General features: G+C 41.6%; 1 pseudogene across 1 annotated transcript; it reads left to right on the forward strand.

Moving 5' to 3' along the window:
- Window positions 1-11,344: 11,344 nt before the first annotated feature.
- LOC308233300 (inhibitor of growth protein 1-like) lies at window positions 11,345-11,900 on the forward strand (annotated as a pseudogene). Its single transcript has one exon. The product of its transcript is annotated as an inhibitor of growth protein 1-like (transcript).
- The last annotated feature ends 352 nt before the right edge of the window (window positions 11,901-12,252 follow it).

The raw sequence follows: 12,252 nt of genomic DNA on the forward strand, positions 1-12,252 counted from the left end.
TTAACAAAAAAGTTTGTGTGCATTTATCATTTAATCTTCATATATATAGGGTATATATGTACTGTTAGTATTGCCATATTAAAGATGAAACAATTGTAGCCTAGGAAGCTAAAGCATCGTACCCCAAATTACATAGTATAGAAGTGAGATTCAAACTTAGACTTCTCAAACTCCAATAACCGTTCCTTTAAGAAAGAAAGGTAGGGTCCATCTCTCTTTACTGACAAGGTCTCACTTGGTGTAAGTAATAGGCCAAATAGCAGCTCTTATGTAATGTACAAAGAAGACAGTCAAGAAACTTAAGAGTTGCATCTTCAAACATCCAATGGATAGCTGTGTGACCTTGAGCAAGTCTCTACTCTCTCTGTGTCTCATTTTCCTCATCTGCAAATTAGATCTATGGTTTTTATCTACTGACCCATTGACCAGTACAGAAAATTGTTCACTCTTTTGTGATGATTTCTTTCACCATTCCCCTCTGTGGGACTGTGAGGCTTAGGTTCCCCATTTTCCTACCTCACGTTCTAGATTCCAGCTGGTGGGTGGTGATCACTGACTGCATCTACAGTATGATTTGGTTTGCAAAAAATCAGACAATAAGACCTCTAAAGTCCCTTCCAGATCATAAAGCCTACTAATGTGCCACAGCTGACAATGTTTGCCTTTTTTTTTTTTTCAAACTGTAAATGTATTCAGCTGTGAATGAGAAATGCTGTTTACTGAGACACTTTTGAAGGAGCATTTCATTTTGTACAAAGAAGAAATCTCAACAAAAGTACAAAAAAAAAAAAGGCAGGATGGAATTTCTTCTCTGTGGGAGAGATTAAAGGAATGCTCAAGTACATTAAGGACAGTGAGATGTAAATAATATAGATTCATTCAGAACTTTGAGATATCTTCATTCTTTGGAATTAGTTACAGAGAATGGATAAAAAGAAATGAAGGTTTCCTGGAGTGAGCCCAGAAAAAGGAATTTGATGTGCACAAAATTCTTTAGTCCTGAGTTCCCAAAAAACAAATTGTTTATTTCACTTAGAAATTTAATTTAATTTAACGACAGCTGCCAGTAACCTGGAAGTAGCAGGTGGGCTTTTAAGGGTCAACACCGAAGTACAGAAAGCTACTGCAGTATACAAGGAACTCACACTCTGTGACAAGCTGAAAAGCAGTATCTTTAGAAGTGTAGGACAGGGTTTGGGGCCAGTAAAACAATTAAAGTTCCTTCTAATTGGGAAATTGCCTCTTTCACACAGTCCATCAGACACTCACTTGGCTGTACTTAATGGAAGATGCTGATGGAAAGCCACTGGGGTGACATTTCATTTAAAGTCACCCTGAAACAATCAGTGTGAGCTTTCCAAGGGGAGGCATAACCATTGGGCAGAAACACGCAGGATTATAGAGCAGAACCTAACAACACAGGAGAGACTTGTACAGCCAGTGACTGAGGGGCTGGGCTCGGTGGGATGTAATGTCATTGATGCTTGCAGATGGTTTTGTGGCCCTCGTCCAACACCTAAGCTCTGCCTACTCCCTTGGAGAAAGAACGTAGACTAGGGAAGCAAATGTGTACTTCTATGTGATTGAAAATTGATGCAAGTGAAAATGAGGAGTGGAAAGGAAAGCAAAAGTCCTTGTATAGCGGCATGCAAAGTACTACTAGATTAGGAAGCAGAACAACTATGTGTGGCCTCTCCCAATGTGTCCTCCATTTTGTCATCAATGAGGGAATTGCTCCAAAACTCTATTCCTGCAAATTAATTATTGTTTGTTTATTTCAGTTGGAGAGATGGATTTAAAAGATAAAACAAGAACAAATATATAGGTACTGGCAGGTTCTTTTAAGAAATAAAAGAAGCCCTTACTGGCTTGGCTCAGTGGATAGAGCATTGGCCTGCGGACTGAAAGGTCCCAGATTCGATTCTGGTCAAGGGCATGTACCTTGGTTGCAGGCACATCCCCAATAGGGAGTGTGCAGGAGGCAGCTGAATTGATGTTTCTCTCTAATCGATGCTTCTAACTCTCTATCCCTCTCCCTTCCTTTCTGTAAAAAAATCAATAAAATATATTTTTAAAAAATAAAGAAAATTGATCTAATTTACTTATGGTGACTTGTGATAATACGACATTGTACATACTGCCTGACTCTTGAATCCGCTTCCCTCTCTTCTTCCATCAGCTATGCTTCACTATTCATTATCTCAATCATTACAAACCTCTCCATGAATTTCCCTGCCTCCATTCTTTTCTACATCTTCCAATTCATTTCTACACTGCAGCCAGACTGATATTTCTCCAAATGGCAAAACTCCTTTGCTCACAAATCATAAATTGTTCACTGTTAGCTTCAAAATAAAATCCAAACTCCTTAGCATGTTGCACACAGCCTTTTGTGATATGACCTCAAAAGGATGCCACCAGTGGCAGGACTAAGGAGGAAGCCTGCAAAGACTGAGGGTGTTTATCTGAGGGACTCAGAAATGCTCTTGTGAGAGAGAACAGGAGTGATATATAGGAAGGATTGAGGGAAAAAGCATGAGGCCCAGAAACAAGTTAGAAATCTTTGAAGCAAAACATAGAATTGGTGCAATGGGTAGCAAGGAAGTTTCAAAAGGACAGTGTGGAAAGCATGGGAGGAGCTCTTCATCTATGTGCTGCCTCCTGTGTGTTGTAGAACTGAATGAGAATGTAAGGGGAGCAGGAAGGACTCAACACTGCATCCATTTCCAGCCTCAACTGCTGCTTGCTCTCATGTATGCTATCCTCTTCCAGCGAGAGACTGAAAAGTCCCTCCATGGCTTTGGTTATTTGTTCATTTGAATTTCTAAATGTCTTAGAAGGACAATTCCTTTTTTATTTCAAATGTATTCCTTTTAATTGGTTTTAGCATATACCCCTGTACAAGATTATATTTGACTGCCAGGTTTGCTCATTTTGCAGTTTAGTAGTGGCTAACTCAGAGAATTGTTATAAGGGTTAAATGAGTTTTTATGTTCCAATTGTTTAAAACAGTGTCTGACACATAGTGAACACTCCATAATAATTAGTTGTTATCATTGTTACTATTATCTTTGCTATCATTAATATACAATTGAGAAATGAAATTAACTTATGATATGTAATTTTCTAAACAAGAAATAAGCACACAATTGTTTTTACTTAGAGAGCTTTATGTGAATTCCTTTATGATTATAATTTCTTGACTTAAATGAGTGAATTATTATCCTATATAATAAAGAGGTAATATGCAAATTGACCATCACTGCAACACACAAGATGACCGCCATAAGATGGCCAGCAGGGGAGGGCAGTTGTGGGCGATCAGGCCAGCAGGGGAGAGCAGTTGGAAGGGACCAAGCCTGCAAGGGAGGGCAGTTGGGGGCGATCAGGCCTGCAGGGGAGGACAGTTGGGGGGAACCCAGGCCTGGAGGGGAGGGCAGTTGGGAGGAACAAGGCCTGCAGAGTAGAGCAGTTGGGAGTGACCAGGCCAGCAGGGGAGGGCAGTTAGGGGCAACCAGGCCTGCAGGGGAAGGCAGTTGGGAGTGACCAGGCCTGTAGGGGAGGGCAGTTAGGGGGGCCAGGCCTGCAGGGGAGGGCACTTGGGGGTGACCAGGCCTGCAGGGGAGAGCAATTGTGGGGGACCAGGCCTGCAGGGGAGGGCAGTTGGGGGGGAACAGGTCTGCAGTGGAGGGCAGTTGGGAGGGACAAGGCCTGCAGGGGAGGTCAGTTGGGGGCGACCAGGGCTGCAGGGGAGGACAGTTAGTGCCGACCAGGCCTGCAGGGGAAGGCAGTTAGGGGTGACCAGGCTAGCAGGGGAGGGCAGTTAGGGGTAATCAGGCCAGCAGGGGAGCAGTTAGGCATCCATCAGGCTGGCCAAGGAGTGGTTAGGGGGTGATCAGGCTGGCAGGCAGAAGCAGTTAGGGGCAATCAGGCAGGCAGGCAGGTGAGCGGTTGGGAGCCAGCAATCCTGGATTGTGAGAGGGATGTCCCAGATTGGAGAGGGTGCAGGCTGGGCTGAGGGACACTGCCCCCCGTGCACGAATTTCATGCACCAGGCCTCTAGTCCACTATCAAAACCTTAATACCCAAAAAGATGGGGATTATTTTGCCCAAGATCCATAAGCATGTTAAAAGAAAAAGCACATTGATTTTTTTTGCTTTATTCCATTATTTTAAAACTTAAGATTGCATCTTAAATCTTCAATCATCTTAAATCTTTTTTTGATGCAAAAAAGTATTCAGTTAACTGGTAGAGCCTTGTCCCATCCTGTGCACCAAAAAAGGTGGCATTTTCGATATTCATTCAGGTCACATACCTAGGTTTTGAGTTTGGTCCCCATTTGGGGCACTATGAAAGATAGCCCACCACTGATTTTCTCTCACCTCTCTCTCTCTCTCTCTCTCTCTCTCTCTCTCTCTCTCTCTCTCTCTCTCTCTCTCTCTCTCTTCCCCCCTCCCTCTCCCTTCCCTCTCTCACTCCCTCCTTCCCTCCCTCATTCCCTCCCTTGCTCTCTCTGAAAAATACATATCTTCAGGTGAGGATTAAAAAAAAAAAAAGGGGGGGGCTACTCGCACACAAAGCTATTATAGTGCCTTGTCTGGTATCAATGACCAAACCATAGTTATCATGAAAATAACCATCCTCATGTACCTTCTTTGCATAAAGTCTCATTCCTCCAAACTAAAATATCACAACTCTCCCTTCCTTTTTCTCTAAAATCAATAAACATATCCTTGAGAAAGGGTTTTTAAAAAGCATTCACCTTACAGAAATATTTTTTCTTATATGATTAAATGTTAGAGATTCTTGGGTAAATTTGAAATATTAGACATCTCTAATATCTATCTAGCTAGATAGTATATATAATTTCCTATTTTATAGATAATCAATTTATTGCCAAATAGATAACAATTCTTTAAATAAAAAGTTGATACAGTGAGATTATAATTTTTCTTGTTTTCTTAATCCCTTAGAGATACTCAGTTGCTCTATAGTCATTTAATACTGACGTTCAGGTTTACATTAAAATAAATTAACTCTCATAACAAACATTAATTAGCAAAATTTTAAGTATAAATCCCTATGCTTGGCATTAGGAAAAGAAAGATACCAAAGGCACCAGATCCTCTATCATCAAGTAGCTCATAATCTAGGATGGGATGCATATACAAATAAAACTAATCAGGACCTAGTGTCTTTCCTGGCTGTCAGCTAGAGGTATCTCTTAAGCTGCAAAAGGCTGGCCCTCTCACTGGCAGTTCACAGCATGGACATTTGCTTTCCTCCGTACCAGCAGAGCATGTCTCTCTGACTGTCTTCCGCTTTCCCTTTCTGGCCTTGCTGTCTGTTTTCGAGAATTCATGTGGTTACATTGGGCCCATCTGGATAATTTAGAATAAACTTCCCATTTTAAGGTCAGTTGGTTAGTAATTTCAATTACATCTGTAAAGTCCCTTTGGCCATGTAAGCTAAAATGTTCACCAGAGTGATATCTCATCATAGTCACATCTTTCAGGAGTTCGGGCAAGACATCTTTGGAGGCCACTACCCTGCCTACTGTATCTAATTAAAGCTGCAATTGTTTTAGAAGTCAAATAGTATTGGAATATTAAGGGTGGAAAAGGAAGTTATGTACCCTCCCTCAAAGACTTTCTCCTCTGCATTCTGCTGCTCCAGATAAACTATTTTCAATTATTTTGTTATTTCTTCTAAAATTTGCCCTCATATTTTAAAAAATGAATTTACTGACAATTGGACTTCCAATTTAGAACAAGATGGAATACACTCATCTTTTCCTGCTCCTCCCTGCTAAGTACAACTAATGTACTTGGAAATAATACAGCAGGCAATCATAGGAGAGCTCTGAAATGTGGAAAAAGGGCAGACGGGCTAGAGACCCCAGAACTTGAGGAAAACATAATGGCCCAGCATCTCTCACCTCCCCCATGAACAAAATCAGGGAAGGTGGCCAGGGTAGTACATTCTGACAACACAGGCAGCACAAGCAGGGATTGGGAGCCTTGCTAGCATCTATCCTCACAGGCCCAAACTCTCCCACTTCCCACCTAAAGTCATCAGGCCTGGAAAATTCATCTCTCACACTCCAGGTGGCATAAGCAGAAGTCAAATAAGAGACCAGTGGTGCCAAGTGAAGGAAGCAGGCCAGCATTGTTCTAAAAGTGTTCTGAAAACTAAGTTGTCATAGGAAACACAGCCCACAAAAGTAGACCAGGACCTATATGCTAAGGCTGAAAAGGGTGACTGCTTGGCAAAATAGAAGAATTAAATAGAATTCAGAATCTCTTAAAATCCAAATGTTTATGATCCAACCCAAAATCACCTAACATATAAACAAACAAACAAAAACATCTGAACTTGAAGAAAACCAAAAGACTTTGAGATGGATTTGATATTGGAATTGTTTGACATGGATTTTAAAGCAGCCATTTGTATATTTAAAGCAGATCATCTGTATATTGCAACTGTACAATGTAAATTGCTTTGGGCGGGATTGCAATAATAGAATTGTACACTTCAAACCTTTATAATCTTATAAAACAATGTCACCCCAATAAATTTAACAAAAATAAAAATAGATAGATAGAAATCCAGCTTTAAAATGTTTGTTTTATCCAAAAAAGAGAGAAAAGAAAACAATAAAACTCTCTATTTGCAGATGACATGACATGATCACTGTTTTCAGAACCCACTAACCTCTATCCATTTCCCAGGCTAAGGAAATCTCTCAAAAGTATTTACAACACTCTCATGTCTACCTTTCAGGGACATAAGTCACTTGATCTTTACAATAAGCTGAAGGGATTTTACAGAAAAAAAAGAAGAGCCATAAACAAAGAAGTTTGTTTCCTACCCTAGAAAAATGTATGAGGAAATGAATTAGCCTGATCATTATTTTTTAAATGGGTAATGGAAGAATAAAGAGCAAACTTATTAATAGTTTGGCGAATTATTCTGCTACATACATACTACTTTAAAAATCTGGATACTTTGGCAAGAACTAGTACAATGCCACAAATTTTAAGAATTATGTCCCTTTGTTCTTAATTGAGGCCACTTGCAACTGTACAACGTAAATTGCATTTGGGGAGAGTTTTGCAATCTCTGTCGTAGACTTCCCTTCCAGATGTTTCATGATGCTGTGTCATAACTGTTTTTCCCCCTGAACTTCTTGAAATCTGCTTCCTGAAGCAAACTTCAGACTATGTTCGGTCTTTCCTTCTCTGGCTGTAATAAGCTAACAAACATGGCAGCTTGCTACCTCAAAGGTCAGTCTCTTTAATTTCACTACATGTTTAGTTCCCAAATACTAGTTCCTCTAGGTCCTTTATCTCCTTCTCAGTAATGAAATTATCCAAAAGACAGTAAAGAATTTGTCAGAAACTCTTCATTGAGCTGAAACCGTGCTTTGGCAGATGTTTCTGGGTTGGCTCTGTGTCCTTTCTTGGTCAGGATATGATTCCTTCTGTGACTGGTTCCTGTTCCATGTCATGTGCGCCCACTATGATACCACCTCAGTTTCTCTCTCACTATCCTCATAGAAATGAACTCTAAAAACTTATTTGCAGATTTCCACAGTATATACACTCTCGATATACAGTAGACCTCTGAATCCCAGCCCAAAAGGTGAATTTCTTTTTCAGGGCTCAAGCTTCAATTACCATATTCCAATCTTTTTTTTTTTTTTTTTATTGTTTGAAGTATTACAAATAGTAGTACATATGTCTCCTCCCCCCCCCCCATTGACCTCCCCCTGCCCCGGCCTCCCCTACCCCCCAGTACATGCCTTTACCTGCCCCCCCCCGCCCCCCCCGCCAGTGTCTTGTATCCATTGGTTATGCTTATATGCATGCGTACAAGTCCTTCGGTTGATCTCTTAGCGCCCCTCCCCCAACCTACCCTGCCTTCCCGCTGTAGTTTGACAGTCTGTTCAATGCTTCTTTGCCTCTGTATCTATTTTTTCCCCATTTCTTTCCTTTAAAAAAATCTTGCCTCGACTCCATTGTATGCTCATGCCTCCTTTGTCAAATATTAATTGCGCATATTGGTTTGGGTCGATATCTGGATTCTCTATTCTATTCCATTGACCTATATGTCTGTTCTTGTGCCAGTACCAGGCTGTTTTGAGGACAGTGGCTTTGTAATACAGCTTGAAATCTGGTATTGAGATCCCTCCTACTTTATTCTTCTTTCGCAGGATTGCTGTGGCTATTCGGGGTCTTTTTTTATTCCAGATGAATTTTTGGAGAGTTCTTTCTAGGTCTGTGAAATATGCTGTTGGTATTTTAATGGGGAGTGCATTGAATCTATAGATTGCTTTGGGTAGTATGGACATTTTGATGATGTTGATTCTACCAATCCATGAACATGGTATGTCAAGACAGTCTCTTCAATAAATGGTGTTGGGAAAATTGGACAGATACATGCAAAAAAATGAAACTAGATCACCAACTTACACCATACACAAAAATAAACTCAAAATGGATACAGGACTTAAATATAAGACAGGAAACCATAAAAATACTAGAGGAATCCACAGGCAGCAAAATCTCAGACATATGCCAAAAGAACTTTTTCAGTGATACTGCCCCTAGGGCAATGGAAGCCAAAGAGAAAATAAACAAATGGGACTACATCAAAATAAAAAGCTTTTGCACAGCAAAAGAAACCATCAACAAAACAACAAGAAACCCCACTGTATGGGAGAACATATTTGCAAATGGTATCACTGATAAAGGTTTAATTTCCAACATCTACAGGCAGCTTATACAACTTAATACAAGGAAGATAAATGATCCAATAAAAAAATTGGCAACGGACCTAAATAGAATCTTTTCGAAAGAAGACAGAAGGAAGGCCAAGAGACACATGAAAACATGCTCAAAGTCACTAATTATCCGAGAGATGCAAATCAAAACGACAATGCGTTACCATCTCACACCTGTCAGAATGGCTATCATCAACAAATCAACAAATGACAAGTGCTGGCGAGGATGCGGAGAAAAAGGAACCCTCGTGCACTGCTGGTGGGAATGCAGACTGGTGCAGCCACTGTGGAGAACAGTATGGAGTTTCCTCAAAAAACTGAAAATGGAACTCCCATTTGACCCAGTAATCCCACTTTTAGGAATATATCCTAAGAAACCAGAAACACCAATCAGAAAGGATATATGCACCCCTATGTTCATAGCAGCACAATTTACAATAGCTAAGATTTGGAAACAGCCTAGGTGCCCGTCAGCAGATGACTGGATCAGAAAACTATGGTACATCTACACAATGGAATACTATGCTGCCATAAAAAAGAAGAAATTACTACCATTTGTAGACACCTGGATGGAATTAGAGAACATTATGCTAAGTGAAATAAGCCAGTCAATGAAAGAAAAATACCACATGATCTCACTCATTTGGGGATAATGAAAAACATTATAAACTGATGAACAAAAAGATAGTTACAGAGGCAGTAAAGCATCAAACAGACTGTCTAATTACAGCGGTAAGGTTAGGGAGAGGTGGGGGAAATAAGAGATCAACCGAAGGACTTGTATACATGCATATAAGAGTAACCAATGGATGCAAAACATTGGGGGGTGAGGGCATGTATTGGAGTGGGGTGGGGGGGGGTAATGGTAAGATATGTACACATATAATACCTTAATAAAAATTTGGAAAAAAAAAATCTTGCCTCTGCAGACTAGAAATAAACATACAATAACAAAAATTGTTTGAGTCCCAATTTCAATGTCCAACAGTTCTGAGTTCCCGTTTCAATGTCAAACAGTTCCTTAAGTGTACATGTCAGCAATGATATCTGGATGGTGGGCACATGGTGGCAATGCAGGTCCGACCCTCTCTGGTTTGGTCCTAGGCAACCTGCTGCAACGCACAGCTGCTGACTGCTAGCGTGGCAAGGCGTCGTCAGCGTCTTCCGTCTCTGGACTGTTTCTCCTCTTGTCTTCGTGGTTGGAGCAGACCTGTCAATTCCTCTCTGTTGCAGGAATCCACATGGTCTTGGAGTTGTTTTCTGAAAATATACAAACATATTCTCAACCAAAAGTTCATATTCCAATCTTGATGTTCAAATCCAATAAATCTCAGTAATCCTTTTAAGGTGGATATTTATTATCTGAGGTAATCATCTCAATTTCATGAGTTAATATGTAGGTGTACATTTTCTTTTTTTAATTTTTTTAAATTAATTTCAGAGAGAGGAAAGGAGAGGGAGAGAAACATCAATAATGAGAGTAAATCATTGATCAGCTGTCTCCTATACACCCCCTACTGGGGATCAAGCCCGAAACCCGGGCATGTGCCCTGACCTGGAATCAAACTCTGATCTCCTGGTTCATGGGTTGACACTCAACCATTGAGCACACCGGCCAGGCTAGGTATACATTTTCTTATCCTTTTGTTACTATTTTCTATTGTTGTTTTTATTTTTGTTTTGTTTTAAGAATTGTCAGGTACTTGGTATCTTTTCCTTTTTGCACATTATAACATTATCTTAATGTATTTTCACTCACTTTCTCTCTGTTTTGATGCTGCTTAATTGACAGATAAACTACCTAGGAGACCATAAATTCTCAAGGTTCACAGTGCATGATTTAGAATGGCAGATTCAGTGACTTCTAATTTCCTTTTCCCAATGGGTTCAGTAGGTTTACGGTAGGGTCCAGAGTAGGTATTCTGGGAAATAACTCTGATGCAGACTATCCTTTGAGAAGTATTATTCCAGAAACACAAATATTCCATCTTTAGTGACATATACTACATCATCCTATAACCCACTATTCCAGTGTCTTAGGCTATCGTCCAGAAATCCAAGTGAAACTTCCGGCCGCGGAGCAAGGGCGGCGCCCCAGTGCCGGGGGCAAGGCTTGTTAGCTGCGTTCCTGGCTCCACTGAGGACGAAGCTTATGTCTCCCACCCCCGCCCCAGGGACCCGCGGGACAGGCCAGCGGCCGCGAGGAACGGGGGAAGCTAATGTTGCTGTGGAGCATTTCTAGATGAGAGGGTCAGCAGCAGTTTGAGCTGATGGGGCTGAAGAAATGAGTATCCTGGCCAGATGCCTTCCTAGTTAGCCCTGGTGTTCCTCTTTACAGACATTTGTACTTACACGGCTTTGATAATAGAGTACTTTGCTTGGGGCACCCAAGAAATATATGCCATTATGAAGAAATCCTGAAGGTATTAGATGAGTATTATGAGAAGTTTAAACGGGAGACGGACAGCAACCAGAAGAGGAGAGTGTTGCACTGCATTCAGAGAGCCCTGATCCGGAGCCAGGAGCTGGGTGACGAGAAGACCCAGATTGTGAGTCGGATGGTGGAGCTGGTGGAGAACAGGACCAGGCAGGTGGACAGTCACGTGGAACTCTTTGAGGCACACCACGAGGTCAATGACACCACTGGCCACAGTGGCAAAGCTGGCCAGGATAAGTCCAAGAACGAGACAATCACACAGGCAGAAAAGCCCAATAACAAGAGGTCTCGGAGACAGCGCAACAATGAAAATCGGGAGAATGCAGCCAATAATCACGACCACGATGACAGCACCTCAGGAACGGCTAAGGAGAAGAAAGCAAAGGCCTCCAAGAGGAAGAAACGCTCCAAGGCCAAAGCAGAGGGAAGCATCCCCTGCAGACCTTCCCATCGATCCAAACGAGCCCACGTACTGTCTGTGCAATCAGGTCTCCTATGGAGAAATGATCGGTTGTGACAATGACGAGTGCCCCATCGAGTGGTTCCACTTCTCCTGTGTAGGACTGAATCATAAACCAAAGGGCAAGTGGTACTGTCCCAAATGTCGAGGGGAGAACGAGAAAACAATGGACAAAGCCCTGGAGAAATCCAAAAAGGAGAGGGCTTATAACAGGTAGTTGGTGGACCTTGCTGAACAGGGAGGAGAACTAAGCCAGTGTATTTATTACATTGCCACCTTTGGTGAGGCGCAAAGACGGTACAATGTATATTTTTAAAGAATGTTAGAAAAGGAGCCATTCCTTTTGTAGGGATGGCAGTGATTCTCTGTCTTTTGTTTTCGTTGGTACACATGTGTAACAAGAAAGTGGTCTGTGGATCAACATTTTAGAAACTACAAATATAGCCGAAACCGGTTTGGCTCAGTGGATAGAGCGACGGCCAGCGGACTGAAGGGTCCCGGGTTCGATTCCGGTCAAGGGCATGTACCTTGGTTGCGGGCACATCCCCAGTGGGGGGTGTGCAGGAGGC

This window comes from Plecotus auritus (genome assembly GCF_963455305.1).
Source record: "Plecotus auritus genome assembly, chromosome: 9".
Lineage (NCBI taxonomy): Eukaryota > Metazoa > Chordata > Mammalia > Chiroptera > Vespertilionidae > Plecotus > Plecotus auritus.